Below are 18,572 nucleotides of genomic sequence, written 5' to 3' on the forward strand. Positions count from 1 at the left end.
AATAATACTTAAAACCAAACAAAATCCAAAACTGTCAGGCAAGACACAAGGAAGCAAAAAAAAAAAAAAAAACAAAAAAAAAAACAGCACTGAGTGAAGGCTCTGCTGCTCTTTAAACCCCAGTACTCTGATAAGACTGATGAGCTTCACATGTGTAGAATATCCAGGTTCTCCAAAAAGGTCTTCTCTGGAAGAGAGATGCATAACTCGCACACACACACACCAACACACACACACACACATACATATGTTGTGTCACAATATCCTTGTGGGGACCTTCCATTGACTTCCATTCATTTCCCACTAATTTATGTGGCCTAACCATGACCCTTGCCCTAACCCTAACCATTACCGACACATACCTATCCCTAAACCTAACCTAAACTCAATTCACACCTTAGTCCTAAACCTAACCCCCACCCCAAGAAGAGAAACTTTCCTTATGTACCTATGAGTCCCCAAAATGTAGCATATTCCTAGGGAATTGTCCCCACCAGGTATTAAAGACATGGCCACACACACACACACACACACACACACCCACACACACACACATTACACACACACACAGGAACAAGGACAGGGCGAGTCTAAATATACTAGCAATGCTCTACTGAACATTTTGTTTAGTTGGTCCTACAAATTTACAATGTTGCACAATGGAATAACTGCAATTTAATTGTTTGTCTATCGTGATAACTTTTTTTAGGTTTAGTCAACCGATTCAAGATCACAATTACTTCAACACTAGGAGAACATTTCTCCCCCACTACACTTCCCCTTCCTGAGGAATTTCCCTTTTGATCTGTTGTTGGGAAAGGAATATTTTTCATTGGTTGATAGCAGTATACATAGGCCATGCTGAATTCTTTTAATATTATTTACACAAATGTTTGCATTTTATTACAATGGTGACAATGGTCCTTATTTCAGGAGCTTAAAAACACATTGAGCATTATTCCGAAACACAAGCGTGATTCCTTTCTCTATTTTCCCTAAATTTAAATTCCAAGTCAGACACAACAGTGTATCTGCTTCATAGATGTTTGTTCAGATTTGTACATTTATTTAACTGCTGATGAAATTTTTGAGTCCAGACCCGAGTGTTGTTCCAACCAACAAACTTTCAAACATTTCCATCACTCAAGTCTCTGTTAGTTTGAACTGGTGAAATGCCTATACTGTATATCTGAGACTCCTGCTGTATAAAGCAAAATGTATCCTTTACATCTTAAAACCTAATTTCACAGAGATGTTTGGTGCTTGCAGATTACAGGTCATGCTCTTTACTGGCACCTATCAACAAAAAGTATATTCTTATCTGACATCAGAATAGGGGAGCCTTTGAAGATGTTGAAGGGAATTCAATCTAGGAAAATCAAACACAAGCAGCATCATGTTTTTATTGCTTCCTTGAAGCAAGGTTGATCCAAATCATTGGCATTTTTTCAAAGTGTTCCAACTTTAGAATGGATTACTTTTCCTCCTACTGCTCTGCTTAAAACTTCTTCACATTTCTCCAGTTTAGGTGCTTACAAAACCTAATTAAAAACAGAGTTTTAATTCAGTTCAGTTTATTTAAAGCGGGTGAGTTAACAACAATGGACATGGCATCAAGAACCAAGAGAGCAGGTGATGATAAAGGTCATTAGTTGTTTTATAAAAATTAGAAACTCAGATCCAATTTTGAAATGATGTACTGGATTGCTGTTTTTATAAAGAATTGGATATACAAGTAAAGACTCAGAACAGAAGGACCCAGTGTTCAGGAAAGACAGACAGTGGGATAACCTAAAAACCATTTATTGAAGCAGCGACAAACAGTTTGTGGATCTGCAGCAGCAGCGGCGAGGCTGTCTGAGGCAGGTAAGGCTGGTGAGAGGAAACACAGGTTAGTGACCAGGAAAACTTGATGAAGAAAGATCTGGACGCGTGAGTTACTAACCTGGTTTAGAGTTCAGGCTGTGCCCAGAGAACGAGGTTGATACCAGTCGGTCAGCTGACAAGAAGCAGCGCTTGCCGTACAGAGAGTTCCAGACGCCGAAGCCTTGAAGGACACAGAACTGCCAGGAGATCGGATCCGAGCAGATGACAGAGGAAGGGAGGATAATCCAGTCAAGAGGCAGATCGCGGTTCAGTCCCCAGTAGAATCCAACAGCATCTAAAATCAGGTCAGGCAAACAGATCAGAACTGAGGCAGGCAGGCGCAAAGGCATGAAGACAGGAAAGGGTCAGGATCAGGCAAAAAGAACACTGTAAATCAGGGGTGCCCAACCTTTTTTAAACCAAGATCTACTTTTGAAGTTGATGGCATGCCGAGATCTACCGAGCCAATCACAAGGGATGGGCAGTATTTGTTCTATATTTGCACAGGTGGAGAATAAATAGTAAGTCTAACAAACTAGGAAATGATCAATTATGTCAAAAAATAGGTTGCAAAAACAGACCTTAACAATCGCATAAGAACTTCACACCATATCTCTCTCACTCACTCACTCGCTCACTCACTCACTCGCTCACTCACTCACTCACTCACTCACTCACTCACTCACTCACTCACTCACTCACTCACTCACTCACTCATCAGACACACCATTTTTCACATTCTTTTTGGTAGTTATATGTTTAACCAAACTAATGATTGTCACACTTAAGACCTATTTACAGAAATTAAGCATTATTATTATTTATAGTAATGCTGAACATTTAAAGTCCATTAAAGTAGACTCAGATTCAACCAGCTGCATTTAAGTCACACATTTACTTACTGATACACAAATCACAGGAAACTTCAGTTTAAATGCTTTGCCCAGGGGCACATTGACATGTAGCTGGGGAGAAAGCTTGGATCGAAACCACAATTTTGCAAAAGCAGGCTGACTGTTATTTTCATGGATCCAGAGGGTCCCTGAAGATAACCGCTGTTTGTTATGTAATCAGAGGTGTTTCTGGGTATGCTTCAGCAGCCGGCTCCCATTTGAAAATACTTTATAAGTTAAGCAGGGGGACAGCTATTGATTGACATCATGTTGTACAGCAGCACAGTTACATTATCATTTGACGTTTGGTTCCACTGTGAAAATGTGTTGCTTGTTTATAAGAGTTCAAAAACCTCATATACTGTTTAAAGCATCTGTTTCTCATAGCTGAGTGTACTTTCTTTGTGACTTATCCTCTGCTATTATTATTCCAGCTCTGTGGATTCTCTTTGGAGATGAATCGCAGTGAAAGTATGACCACTTTGTGATACTGGCAAGACAATTGGCTCATTTTGGTTATGTATCATAACAAAGTTCTGGTTTTATCTTTATTTATTAGTTTTTTTTGTTTGTTTGTTTTGGGTTTTTTCCCCCTGGTATTTTGTACTGTAAACTCAAAAACAAAAAACAAAAAAAAGAATATGAAATTAATGTCATTCCCAGCTAACAAAAAAAAAAAGCAATACTGTTAAAATATCTAGAGATGATAGTCAATAGATGGATGAATAATTTTTTTTTAGTTTAAACTGACATTACTGAAACAAGAATATATCAGTCATTAGTGTTTTGTAATTACAAAATTATTTGGAAAAAAAACAAATAAAAAAATAGAAAAAAAAACAATTTAGTCATTGCATAAAGACACAGAGAAAATAAACATATAGAAACAGATATGATGAGAATAGCCTGCATTTCAGACTCACAAATTGTGATGCAAGGATATCCAAAACCTATGAGTTTTGGATAAGTGTTTCTGGTATGTAAGGGGGTTCACAGGAGGGAACTGTCAATTCTCCTCCAGACTTTATCCCCATCATAGGGTGAGCGTGAAGGAGAGTGTGATGGATCCCCCCTGCATTCACGCCCAAGGCCAACCAACTTCCTAGCAGACATGACGCTGAATCTGCTGCGACTGCAAACCTTCTTTCTTTCTTTTTTCTGGGATGGGTGGTGAACAGCAGACAGGTGAATACCGCGATCAAAGACATCTTTTTATGCAGGATGGGGGCCTCCGGGCTCATTGCTACTCAGGTCAATGGCTTGTGCATCATTTCATGGGCACTACGCTGCTGTGCGTTATGCATAAGTTAGGCTGTCGTATGACATAAGTTCTGGATCTGTTCTAAATACGACAGGTATGTACCCAAACTTGAAAAACATACATAGAAATTTCAGCATATGCCAGCATTTTAGGAGATTCTGGGATGTCGGGCATCTGATATAATATAATATAATCTGATATAAAACAATCTTCTTTTTTTAGTAACGAGAAAGATTTCATAAATTGTGTTCTGATAACATGTAAGTGGTGTAGATGATGCTAGCATGTTTTACAAACCCATGCCACATCAAGCTGCTTTCATTCTCTGGATCCATGCGTTCAGTGGTCAAAGTACAATCCGTACCTATACTTAATGTTAACAAAAAAATGTCTCTAATTTTATAATGTAACTTATTTTCAACTTTGATTATTTGTTGGGTTGCTGTTTGTGCTTTTCAGCTTAGAAAACTACACAAGCTCATGCTAATTAAACAGGGGTGAGAAAACTGTCCTGCCAATTATAGATATGCCCTGGTCCAAAACATCTAAAAAAAATGGCTGAATCGCTTTCTTATTATTCAGAGATGTTATAAAAGCTGCTGCTTATGATTTTATTATTTGATCCAGAGGATTGGAAGCAAAGACATATCTAAAAAAATATAAGATGATAGCCATTAAAGACTGGGCTTTAACACTACTTTATAAATGCCCACACCTAGGTTAAAATGGTACCACAAATCACATTGAAAGTGTATATAGTATGTTGTCATGCTTCTGATGGTCTGATCTTGTTTACTAGTTTACCTGCTGGATTGTATGTGTAAATGTAATCTTTTGTTATTTCGTGGACCAGTTTATATCAAGTAATAATTGTTTACGTGGTGTGCAGGTTATTTTTTTTTTTTACATATTTTAACTGCTCTCCAGGATCATTGAGGGTTGTTTTAGGGTCTTTAAACACTTTAGCCCAGCCCAAAATAGTTAACTTTTCATAAGACAGCAGTCCAAACTATGATAAAAAAAAAAATAGAAGCAAAGGCTTTTTCAGCCCTTTATTCATTGTATGAAGGAACTATTTCCATCCTAACTGTTAAAAATGATAATGCATTTTACAACACATTGTTTTGTTTCCCTCTGAGATTGTGACATATTAGTGTAGTCTTCACTATTAAACTTTAGAGAAAGATTTGAAAAAAAAAAACTGGCTGTAGCAATGAGATACAAAGCAGTGATCTGAAGAACCTTATAATACTTTTGGTTTAAGCCCTTTTATTTTGGACAGAATATAAGGACTAGATCATTTCATACTGTCTTTTAAATCTTAAAAACTCAAAATGATTCCTTCTGGTATTCTGTTGTGGCAGGTTAAATATACTTTGACCTGAACTTTAACTGTGACAAAAATTAGAGTTCTTCTGCTCTCTGTCCCTCATGACCCTCATGATTTTTATTAAAGTAAACCTCCACCTCAACTCCTGCCATGTCACCAACTAATCAGCTGTTTTTTTTACAACTTGCCCATTCTAAGGCAGCAGTTTTTACAGCTAATTTCAGTTTATACAGTATTTAGCTGCCCCACTTCCACCTGTTCCTGTGCACACCTCCCTAGGTTGGTCAGCTGCTGCTTTGAAATTAAATGAAATATAATATTTTTAACCTAATAAGCCAAATTGTATTCATATTCATATGTGTTTATTGCATTATGGCAATACATAATAATCAACAAATCAGACAAATTTCAACATAAATATTCCAGAATTAGCAAAAAAGCTAAATTGCATCTGCTGTTATAAGGAAGGCACCATAAAACAATACACATTCATCACATTACATATATCAGGCTTAATATAAAATTTTAAACACAAACTAATAAACAATAGTGTGAATTTTACATGCAAACAGGAATGTTTTCTTAAAACAAGAATTATACTGTTCTCTGATATAACTTATATACTTTATTGACACTTTCTACACACAATGTATACAAAAGGAAATTTCGTTTTGACAGCTCTCATTACATTTCCATTTCTTACAGTGCTGCGGTGATTACATGTAGACATGGTGATAAAATATAAACCTAAGACTGTTATATGATTTACAGTTTTTCCAACACTCCGCAGCTTTTTAAACAGTCAAGAGTGGCTGTATTTAAAGCATTTTGTTGCCGTAGCTCCATCAGGCATAGGCGGTCATAGATGCAAGGTTGACGCCTGTTTTGTAGCGTTCTGAACGGCACATTTTGTGGAACTGTCGAGAGCTGTTGCTGGCCGCTGCCTCAAGGCACCCCCATGATCATCAGTCTGGTATGAACTGGTAGGTATTGTTGACCATTATGCATTTTCCTCTGTATCAGACCCTGCGAGGTGGAGGTGTTCAAATAAAAAAAAAAACAAGAGAGACATCTAAAAACATTTGATAATGTGTAGCTCTCAAATTTAGTTCTACATATTATCATTTTGAGAAATATTATGATCGAAATTATTTGGAGCAAAGAAAGATGCTGAGCAGAACCCTGATTGGACAAAACAACACAGATTTCCCGCCAACCAAAATTTGGTTTTACCCAATAAAGGAAAAACAAATGAAACAGCAGAAGAGGCCATGAGAAACCACAACAATGTATACTTATACTCTCTTTAATGTAATCACACATTAGTATGTCAGGTAGCATTTTGTAATTTGACAGCTTGGACATGTTTTCAAAGATATTCATACTGGTTAAAAATATTCAGTGGAGTCAAAGATGATAAGTCATCAATATATTGCATTAAATCAATGCTTTTGGTTTGCAACGGCTTTGATTTACATATTGCTGTAAAAAAAACTTGAATAAATTTTAAATAAAAAAAATACCACCTTTTAATGTATGTATATTATTTTAAAAGTTAATATTTTTTTTTTTTTTAGAATATTTTGTTTTAATAACCCCCAACCATTAACACTTACACATTGTATTACACTGAAATGCAATTACAGATTTCATCAGCATGAATAGAAAAACATAAGCTATTCCAGGCAGAGGCTAAAAATCTATAATGCACTGTATCTTCACAAAATGTTAACTGTATAATAAAAGTTATTCTGGGCAAACCTAATGTGTTGTTCAATAATGGGGAGGCTTTAGTCACATAATGACGCTGGCTACTGATGACTACTGCAGTGGAGATACAAATACTGTTACATTATGTTCATGGAAAGTTAGTCAGCATTAAGATTGATCCCTGACATGATTTATTTCAACCAGATGGTCACGCAAGCTGCCACTGAAACGTTCTTACAAGTATCACTGGCTTTTGCTATCAATAGATTTTGTTTTTCTTTGGGCAGCCATTAGCTCTGCTTCCCCTGCTCAAATGACAATTTTAGAAATGGCATCTTCATTAACTGGCTGGTTGTATTGTGTGGGTGAACAGAAACAGTCTGGTGTGCAGGGGAGGAATACAAGGCATACAAATTCTGCACTTTAAACTATCCAGAGTAGAAGATACTATTTGGGTATATTTGAAGAACCAGAAATGGTTGGGGGGTTAGAAGAAAAGGAGAAATATTGGGATACTACCATCTGTGTCTGCTATTCAGCAAGAGGATGAGCCTTTGCAGAACCGAGCATAAAAGTTTCATAGCTCTGTCGGGATGCTGCGTTTCTCTTGGATTATTTATCAGATAGCGAGAAGTTGTTTATCAGACAGCTAATACTCCTCTGCACAGGTAGGAGCAAGGGAACTTCACATATTTGGCCCTTATAATTAATATTAATCTGTTTTCTGCAGCAAGAAGGAAATAAAATGGATGGTCCATATTGGTCTGACTAATGCATAGAATAAGATGGGAGCTTCTCAGCCCAGCTAGGGAGCTCGCCTTATGTTCACAGAATAATATTCTGCAAATTATATGCTACACAGAATGTTTTAGAAATATTTCCAGCTTCAGTTTTGCCAAACAGAAAAACTAATAAAAAATAAATTGTGGAAAGAGCATTTCTTTAGGCTTCAGTGCTAGCTTTGTGTTTCACATATTAGTAATTTAACCAGACAAAATCTGGGGACATTTTCAGCTCAGATATAAAAAAATTATAAGATGTTCTCAGTATGGAATTAAGAAATATGGGTGTTTACTGTTTTTTTTAGTTGTTTAAGCAATAAAAATCAGATGTTATAGCAAGAATAATTCACCCCCAACACACTTCCCCTGCCTCGTCTGTTATTGGTGGTCAGAGGGATCAGTGGCACAAATGTTAGGCATCTGTAGCTATAAGATAACTTAACATTTTTTATACGTGAGTCAATGTAGTTTAGAGTTCTTTAGGGTTCTTGGTGAAGACCAAGACATGATAAGAAGATTTTTAAACAACAAAATGTCTTCTGGCAAAGGCTTTCTCCAGATCTGTTGCAAGACAGACTGATACAGAAGATCCTTCCTGCCTACAGCTATAAACACTTACAACGACTCGATGGTGGGGAAAAAATATATATATATATTTTGAAATATATTTAATTTGATAAAGCTCTATGTAGCTACAGGACATTTAAGCATTCCTTTGCACTGAAAATACACTGTGGTGTAGATGCTGTTAATAATGAAAAAAACAACATTCTGGCTATCTAAAATCAATATGTGGAAGAAAAAAAAATTTAAATTGAACTTCCATGTGCCATAAGGCCAAAGTTTTTCTTTTTGTTTTGTTGTTTTTTTTTTCTTCTTTTTCCTCTTCTACTAAATTAGCTACCAAACTAAACTTCTACTACGCAAGCCAGATTTGGGTATGTTGACTGCCTTTTGAAAGTCCCTGCTAAGGTAAAAATCCACTCTAAGATAGGCTAAAACCTTTATTGCATTTCTCACCTTTTTACTTTGTCATTTCCTTTTTTGGATATGGAATCAACAAAAAACAGTTTGTCTTAAACCTCACAAAACCGTTATGTTTTTATCTTGTCTCCTGAACATCACTTTTGATCCACATGTATATAAAAATTTATGTCTTTACTTTATTTGTATTTTACTTTTCCAAAAAGTTCTCTTTAAACAATTGCAAAGTGATTGCAGTTTTATGAGCGTAAATATTGTTACTTAGAAACCTGCTGGGCTCTTATCCAGATGCCTAAAAAACGAATAGTTTTAAAAGTTTAAACGCGGGTCATTGAATGCAGAAGTATTTACTGTGAGGAGACCAACAAAGTGTTTAATAAGGCGTAAATAATGCATAATTTAAAAGTAAAGCACTTAAGCAGCTTTACCATTGTGAAAATGTATTCTGTAACACCTATGTTCTTACTGCAGAGGCCCTTTAACTTCATGAAAAATCCATTGCTTTTAAGCTACAGTGTTTCTTATCATACAGAAATTATGAACTTTAGTTTTCTTTACTTTTGTTAAAAGTAGTTTGAGTTTTTCTCACTACTAGCAGTGTGCATTATGAAAGTTGTATCTTGTTACCTTGTTGTGAAAAAAGCTCAGTTTGCTGCTTCTCTTGTGTTTTGTTTTTCTACAATTCAGGAAACCATTGACTAATTTATTCTATTCATGAATGCAACTGTGCAGTTTGTTGGTTCACCACCCTCTGGCTCCATTGAGACTCTCACAAACTGTCAGTCAATAGGCTCTCTATTCAGTTCCATGTGAAAGAATTCTGAATATTTGGAGGCTTGCAAAGATAAATTTTAAAGGTATTCATTTGTGTTGCAGTGTTTTGGGGATTTGTCTTTATTACTTTCATCTGCTTATCAGCTGTAATAATTAATTTCAGTCTTTGGTTTCAGGCAATGTACAATGACCAATGAGGATTTTCATAACTGTCAATATTGTCCCAGTTAACCTTTAACAAGAGCAAGTTGATTCAATGATTTATTTATTTTCATAGGACACCACCTAAAAATTGTCTGCAAAGCTATTGCGAGTCTGTCTGATTTGATATATATATATATATATATATATATATATATATATATATATATATATATATATATATATATATATATATATATATATATATATATATATATATATATATATATATATATATATATATATAAAGATATTAACTATTATTCTGTAGTTCAAATCATCAAAAATAATCAAAATATGCATTTGGCAATTAAGGTCCCAGAGTTTGAAGGGGCACCCGAGAAACACTGAACAAATATCTATGGAAGTTCAGTATGGAGTTTTCACAATCAGTGAAGAGTTTGGGTGCCTTATGATATGCTTGTGCTGATTGACTTGGTTTCACAGTTGGAATCAAGTTCACAGTTCATGCCACCTTCTACATGGAAATATGTTTTGGCCAACTTCTTTGGTATTGTTGAGAGGTAGATAAGGAACACTACACAAACAATGCAGATGAACTAAAGGCAAATCAGCCTGGCCTTTCATTAGTCATTATTAATGCCATAGGCTGATTGTCTCCATACCATGCTTTCTTTTGCTATGAATTATTAAAAAGTGGGTTGAGGCAAGTATTAAGTGCGGAGAAATAAACATACTTCTGCTCTTTAAAATGTACCTTTAAAATTATCTCCTAAAAGAAAGTGTTTTTGAGGCAGATATTTTATGTTTTGAATTTTTATCTTTAAGCTATAAATCCTAACATTACCCAAAAAAGACTGGAAATCTATTAATTTAAAATTTTTTCCAGTTTGTTTTGTTGAGCTAATATAGCTCTGAGAATTGATGTCCTACAGCTAGCTGATAGTTCAACAGCTTTGCTTTCACAAGAAGACCATTAAACTTTATTGAACATTATTTGGAGAGTAAGATTGTACACAACGGACACGGTAAGGGAGGTGAGAAAGAAAAGGGGGATAAGAATAAAGGCTATAGAGGGATGGAGATAAAGTAGAGACAGAAACAGGAAAAAAGAGAGAAAACAAATCAAAAAGCAAAAATAGACTACACAGAATATATAGAGTAACTCCAAGAAGTCTGTTTCCATACCTATATGAGATGAGAGGAACAGAAAGCAGCGAACATAACAGCATACGTAAATAAGGCAACAGACAACAAAAGTTAACTTAAAAATAAAATGCTTCAAGAGCAGCGGGTATCGTTTCCATGTCTATCGGAGTCAGAACCTACGTTGATTACACAATGTTAATCAGAGTGGTATATGTATCTGTAGCTGCTGGTTCATATTTAGTATTAGTATGTTACCGTGTTTACCCGAAAACAAATGCATGAGCATGCTCTTAAAGCTTCTTCACGAGGGCAGTACGCTTAATAGCAGGTGTGGTTGGCTCCAGACCAACCCCACAGGACCCAGTATAGAAAAGGAGGCAATGTGAGTCCCTTTATCCAGAGGCACCCCAGATCACTAGTACTGTACACAAGAAGGGAAGACATAGGGATGGCAGCACCCACCAGCACAACGAGCATGCAGATGAGCTTCCATGAGACGTTTCAAACAGTTAGTGAGAAATTCTTTGATTATGTAAACAGATTGTTTCAGCACTATCTTGAAGTTGAACATGCTGGATGTAGAGGCTGGTGTCTTACACTGCAAAAAGGATTTAGAAATAAGTAAAAAAATCCTTAAATCAAGTTTATTTACCCTTGATTCAAGTAGGTAAAAAAAATGATTGCCCAATGGAATGAGTATCTTTCACAATTAGATAATTGGATATTATTCACTCGAAATAAGAAAACAAAATAGAAGAAGAAAAAGGAAAAAAAAAAAAAGAAAAAAAGAGAAAGGATGAAAGAAAGAAGAGATAGAGAGGAGATAATGAAAAAACATTTTCAGTCTGCTTCATCACCTGTAACGAGATGAAAAAAGAACAGCACATCCGAAAGACATGGTACGAGACATTCAATAAAGCAACACCTTGAAACTATCGCTATAGTAATATTATACTCTGTGTTACCTGAAGATATGAATGTGGGGTTTCTGTATGGAAGTGAATCTCTGAGTACCTGAAGCCAAGCACCTGTAATTGTTTGTGAGGGTGCACTTGTGCATGTAAAGTTTATCTATAGAAAAAAAAAAAAAAAAGCTCAATAGTGGTTTTGGAGAGCTGAAGAGGCACACTCCCCAGAGCACTGATTCCGGCGCCGGGAGACCCAAAGCCCCAGGCGCCCAAAGGGACCCCAAGAGCGAAGGCACCAAGGAGGGGCCAGCCCCGGAAATCAGACCCCCACCAAGGGAGGAGGAGAGACAGCCCCGAAGAAGCACCTGCCCACAAGCACCTCCAGCCTTTATTATGAACCTGAGAGAAAAAAGTATATTCTTTGCTCTTAGGATAAAGAGAGAGCGCCATGTACCACAAAGTCCAAAATCCCTCATGTACTGCTTATACTATATGCATTGACTGCCAACTGCGTTTCAATCTGTTGTGTTAAGCTTGTCTATTTCTTTCTGAATGTTCCAACAGAGCTGTGAAGAAAGAGTTAAAGAATGAGGGGTCATCAAATACAAAAGCTTTGGTTATCTATAGATAACTTTAATATTATAAATATACCCCCTAGGTCTGTGCGTGTGTCTAATACTGTGTTTTTTTTTTTTATTAAGATAGCTACTTCTCTTTGCTTGGTCTTATAGCAATCAAAGAACACATGAAGGAACTCATGTGATTTAAGATCATTTACAGTTGCAGCTGATTTATGAGTCTCTTGTAATAAGACAACATCTTCCTGTAATCTTGAAAGTTGGTTAAAATATTTTAACCTCTTTTCTCTGCTGCCAGCTCCATGCATATTTGCAGTGATAGACCTTAGTTTACCCATATTAAAGCATGAGTGGATAATGCTAAGCAATGTGTATCACCATAAAAGCGTATATGACCCAGTAAAATCATGCTTAAAGCCTGTGGTTGTCTAGATATTGGTTTAAAGGCAGAATTATAGGAAGCAGAAATACAGAGAGGCAGAAAAGTGAGGAGAGAGAGTTTGTGTGTGACAGAGAGAGGAGACAGACAGCCAAAAGGTTCTGATCAGACCACATACACCGTGCAGTATCATACTAAGCTGTGCTTCACAGTAATTACAGTTAATGATAAACTAACAGCTATCTTATCATTTGGGATTTACATTTATACATACATTTTTCACTGAATCTAAATGTTATATAAAATATTTCCTATTTCAAAACAAGTTTACATTTCTGTAATGAAAAAACATATATATAATTTCTGACCATTTCATATATATATATATATATATATATATATATATATATATATATATATATATATATATATATATATATATATATATATATATATATATATATATATATATATATATGTATTATATATTTAGCTACATTTGTTAAAAACTATGAAGTTGATGTTCTTCTCTTACTCAAATCTTTACTTTGTTTTAACACCTACAGGACAGAATCTTGACTTCTACAATTTAAGAAGACCTACTGTTTTGGCTACAAACCATCTTGATGGTTCCAGAAAAGGTTAGAAGTGACACAGAGTATTACTCTCTGTGTTTTTGCTCTGTGTTTTTTTTTTTTTTTTTTTTTTTACATTTAAATCAGGATGCAAACCTTAATTCTTTGGGAGCCCTTGGCAGTGACATAGTTTGTTTTGCCATTTTGTCTGGTAAAAGCCTTGTTGTTAAATTGATAATAAACAAATAAGAACTTATTTTTAAAAAAACACGCTCTGACCTACCCAAGCAGATTTCCCAAACTTTACAAAAGTGACTTGTGGCAGTTTGTAGAAAACATTTAAATGTGCATTCAGAACAAATTTACGTTACAGTAAAGGTTGCCCTGTCCTTCAGAGGATATTACATCATCTACTGTACAGATGGCTCTTAAGGTAACATATGGTCGGAGAAGAGAGGTTTCTCTCCCTGACACATCATAGGAAGTAATATAACAGATTGCTAGGTGTAATTCATGATTTTTAATTTTTTTTAAAAAGCATGCAAATAATCAAAAGTTTTTAATGAGAAAGGTTTATGTCAGTTTATGTTATTAAACATAAACTGATAAACTGGGCTGGTTGAAAGTTACTCTTAATGTGGTTACAAAAAAGAATGAGGAACTTGGTGAAAGCCCTTTATCAGCCTCTAAGGTACAATGGCTCAATGAATGGATAATAAGGCTACAGCAGCAGACTGGACAGACGGTCAGTGATCCCCCCACAGGGAGAATAGAAGTTATTTTACAGCAGATTGCCTCACACTGCCCACATGAGCTAATTATACGGCCTATTCATGCAAGTCATGTATGACAAATTTTTGTAATCGCACAATCTCTGTTCATGTTTTAATGTGCTTCATGACAAAATTATGTAGATCTTAGTTTTTTATGTAATTTGTCTCTTATTATGAGATGTTTCTTCAATGTACTGAGTGCACTGTTCGCTGTAGCTCTGCCCTATTATCTGTGAAACGGATTTGTCTCGGAGCTGATCTCTTCAGTAAAATTAGATGAAAGTTATCAGTGTACCTCTGGGGATTTATTTCTTTGAAGTGAGACAAGGAATTGTGCATTATTTATCTGAACTAGAGGTGAAAAAGGCTACAAATTTGAGTCTTGACACAGGGATGACAACAGACTGTTTATGTAAGGCAAAACACAGGAATCCCCTACTCGACAATGCTCAGGTTGCTCCCCCAAAAAAGATCAATGGTTTCTTTTAGACCAGCTGTTAAGATTTTACACTCTTGCTGAGCAGGGTGTGTGTAACTGGGTTTCTCAACTCCCACGTATGAAGGGTTCTTTGGGTCAATACAGAAGAAAATAAACCTCTCTGAGTTGAAGTATCTTAAATGAAATATAATCTCTGGGAATTTGTTGGAAAAAGTTTGTAACATTTGTGTCTCTTTGTGGGACAGTTAAGTGAAGTGGTGCTATCTTAGCTTATGAAATAAGATATGATAAACTAACAAGGCTGATTGCAATTGTGTTAAGTCACTTATCATTGCATGTTTAGAACTAAAGTTTTTTTCTATCTTGGATAAATTTGTAGATATAAAGCAGATTCTGAGTCTACAGTATTCTATGGAAAAAAAGATGTTGTTTAGGGCAACAGCTATTAGATATTTTAGCATATAGGTTAATAGAATAAGTTATTTAATAGTAATGAGACACAACTTGAAAGGTCTGCCATTGTCTGCCGTGCTCTGATAGGCAACCTATTATTTGTTGAGGTCTCATAACCAAATCTACTTTAACTGTGTTATGGTAAAATTTAGGTACAGATCCCAGTCCACTTGTTACTGTCAGTTTAGCTTTTGGAAATTTCAGTAAAACCTCCAAAGAAATTTTGTTTTCAAAGGCATAAACTAATAATAACTTTAGAATATCAGAACTTTTCCAGAGCAGGGTATATGCCGCAAAAACAGTGGTGGGTAGCAGTGGTGGCTGGCCAATAGAGGGCACTAGTGCGCCGCCCAATCAGCCCAATGACCTTGATTAAGACATAAAAAAATCTAATTAAAATGAAATCATAAAATAAAAATATTTCAAAATATTTTGATATTTTTTAGATGTGCAAGATACATATTTAATCATTAATGACGACTAAACTGTAATTTCATTTTTTGTCGGATTGGTTACGTATTTCTGCCTTAGGGCACATAAATATGTTTGCCCATAGACTCTAAAAGTTGTACATGAACAGTGGCTCCTATGAAATACATAAGTATAGAAGAGCTCTTGGCACACCAAAGCTACGCTCTGAGGTGACAGCAACTGTAATCACAGTTGTTGTGAGGGTGATTGACAGGCCAAGTCATGGGAGCGAGGCAAACTTACCAAGAGAAGCTGGAGGTAAAAGCATTTGGACCTGATCAGCCAAACATCTAAATAAATCAGCAGTCCAAAAGACAGATGGAGATGGTACACTCTTTGATTTCTCAGGACCTGGTTTAGCTACAAGGCTTGGCTAACTGCATTGGAGCGAGGCTAATGCTTTATTCTGCTGCCTTGACTGCCTGCTTCCTTTTTCAAACATCAAGATCTGACCCAGCATGGATAAAGACTATGGGGTTAGTGCCAAAATATGTTTATGTGTCTTCGGTTATGTTTATGTGTCTTCTGTTATGTTTATGTGTCTTCTGGTATGTCCATGTGTCTATGTAAGGTGTGCATGTATTGTGCTTATGTAATGGAAGCTGTATATGTAGTGGTTTAGAGTCTATATGTCAGATGCATATTTTGTGTCTATATGCTGTGAGCATATGTATTGTGTCTACATGAGGGATAACATGCATTGCATTATTCTTCACTTTATGGTGTTTGACCATGTTGTTGAACCTGTCAGCATGTGATCTTGTTTTGCTGTCGTTTCCTTTGCTGTTACAGCCTGCAACAACAACACGGTCAAACAACATAAAGTGAAGATTTTTTTGATATAAAAATATATATATGTATTTTTAGGAGGAGTTTTACAGCATTGTACTTTTTACTTTTACTTGAGTGAAGTTATGATAAAATATCACTACTCTCACTTGAGTAAAATTTCTGGCTACTCCATCCATTGTGAGTAATTTAACTTAATGAAAAAAGTTTGTTTTAAACTAACATGCACAGATGAGAGACACCCTTTCTTGTTTTTGTACTCAAGGCTTATGGGTTAGATGTTATTTCAAACTGGGGAGACTCACATGGAGAAAAGCTGCACTGAAGTCAAATTTGATTCAATTCAGTTTATTTATATAGTACCAATCCACAACATTTCATCTCAAGGCACTCCACAGAGACCATTCAACTATATTATAAAGAAACATTGGTTAAATGTTTTTTAAGGAAAACCAGCAGATAGCATGCTTGTAGCAACAGAGGGGAGGAAAAATCCCTTTTAACATGGCGGCAACTCAGTGCATTTAGGCATGTAGACATGGTCAAGACAATCCCCTGCAGTTCAAACCGAGCATCAGTATGGGGAAGAAAGGTGATTTGAGTGACTTTGAACGTGGCATGATTGTTGGTGCCAGAAGGGCTGGTCTGAGTATTTCAGAAACTACTGATCTACTGGGATTTTCACGCACAATCATCTCTAGGGTTTACAGAGAATGGTCCGGAAAAGAAAAAACATCCAGTGAGTGGCAGTTCTGTGGGCGGAAATGCCTTGTTGATGCCAGAGGTCAGAGGAGAATGGCCAGACTGGTTTGAGCTGATAGAAGGGCAACAGTGACTCAAATAACCACCCGTTACAACCAAGGTGGGCAGAAGAGCATCTCTGAATGCACAGTACGTCGAACTTTGAGGCAGATGGGCTACAGCAGCAGAAGACCACACCGGGTGCCATTCCTTTCAGCTGAGAACAGGAAACTGAGGCTACAATTTGCACAAGCTCATCGAAATTGGACAATAGAAGATTGGAAAAACGTTGCCTGGTCTGATGAGTCAATTTCTGCTGCGACATTCGGATGGTAGGGTCAGAATTTGGCGCCTACAACATGAAAGCATGGATCCATCCTGCCTTGTATCAACGGTTCAGGCTGGTGGTGGTGGTGTCATGGTGTGGGGAATATTTTCTTTGCACTCTTTGGGCCCCTTGGTACCAATTGAGCATCGTTGCAACACCACAGCCTACCTGAGCATTGTTGCTGACCATGTCCATCCCTTTATGACCACAATGTACCCAACTTCTGATGGCTACTTTCAGCAGGATAATGCACCATGTCATAAAGCTGGAGTCATCTCATACTGGTTTCTTAAACATTACAACGAGTTCACTGTACTCAAATGGCCTCCACAGTCACCAGATCTCAATCCAATAGAGCATCTTTGGGATGTGGTGGAACGGGAGATTCGCATCATGGATGTGCAGCCGACAAATCTGCGGCAACTGTGTGATGCCATCATGTCAATATGGACCAAACTCTCTGAGGAATGCTTCCAGCACCTTGTTGAATCTATGCCACGAAGAACTGAGGCAGTTCTGAAGGCAAAAGGGGGTCCAACCCGTTACTTGCATGGGGTACCTAATAAAGTGGCCGTTGAGTGTATATCAGTGCTTTTATCTGTGTCTGCATTTAAAAGTCTATTCTGATAGATGCATGCAGGGGGTGAGAAAGCATTATGTCAATCTCAAATTATGACCGGCAAGACTTAATAACTATTTCTACATATGGCTATCAAACTGTCTGTTATATAGGGAAAACCTGCACACAGTGTCTATATTTGCCAATTCTCTACTTTCTACCTTCTACTGAGGCAAACCCTGAACATACGCAGGCAGCCTTCCTAAGAACATATGATGTGTCATCTCTATACTTCATTTACTTCCCCCTTTCTTTCTTTTTTCTTATTTTTGAAACCCATTACAACCACTGTAGATCTCTTTACGCGTCATATTACAGAGCTGAACAAACAACCAAATCAGAACTGAAGCTTGATCACAACAATCTATGGTAGGCACTATCACCCTTGGGTTAAATCTCTCCACTTTGGTCTGTAGTCACACTGCTGTAGATAATAATCTCCCTGAAATTAGTTTTTGGAACTTGGGATGTCTGTAACATGTGGTGGTGCACTGTCAACAATGGTTCCAATCAAGGTGCGCAGTCACTATTTTCGGTGTGTGATGTGTGATCATATACTACTGAGAATTGCATAATTGTATCTTCTTGGCCGATTTATGGAACTGTTG

This window comes from Cyprinodon tularosa, unplaced genomic scaffold (assembly GCF_016077235.1).
Source record: "Cyprinodon tularosa strain WSP-4 unplaced genomic scaffold, ASM1607723v1 ctg331, whole genome shotgun sequence".
NCBI lineage: Eukaryota > Metazoa > Chordata > Actinopteri > Cyprinodontiformes > Cyprinodontidae > Cyprinodon > Cyprinodon tularosa.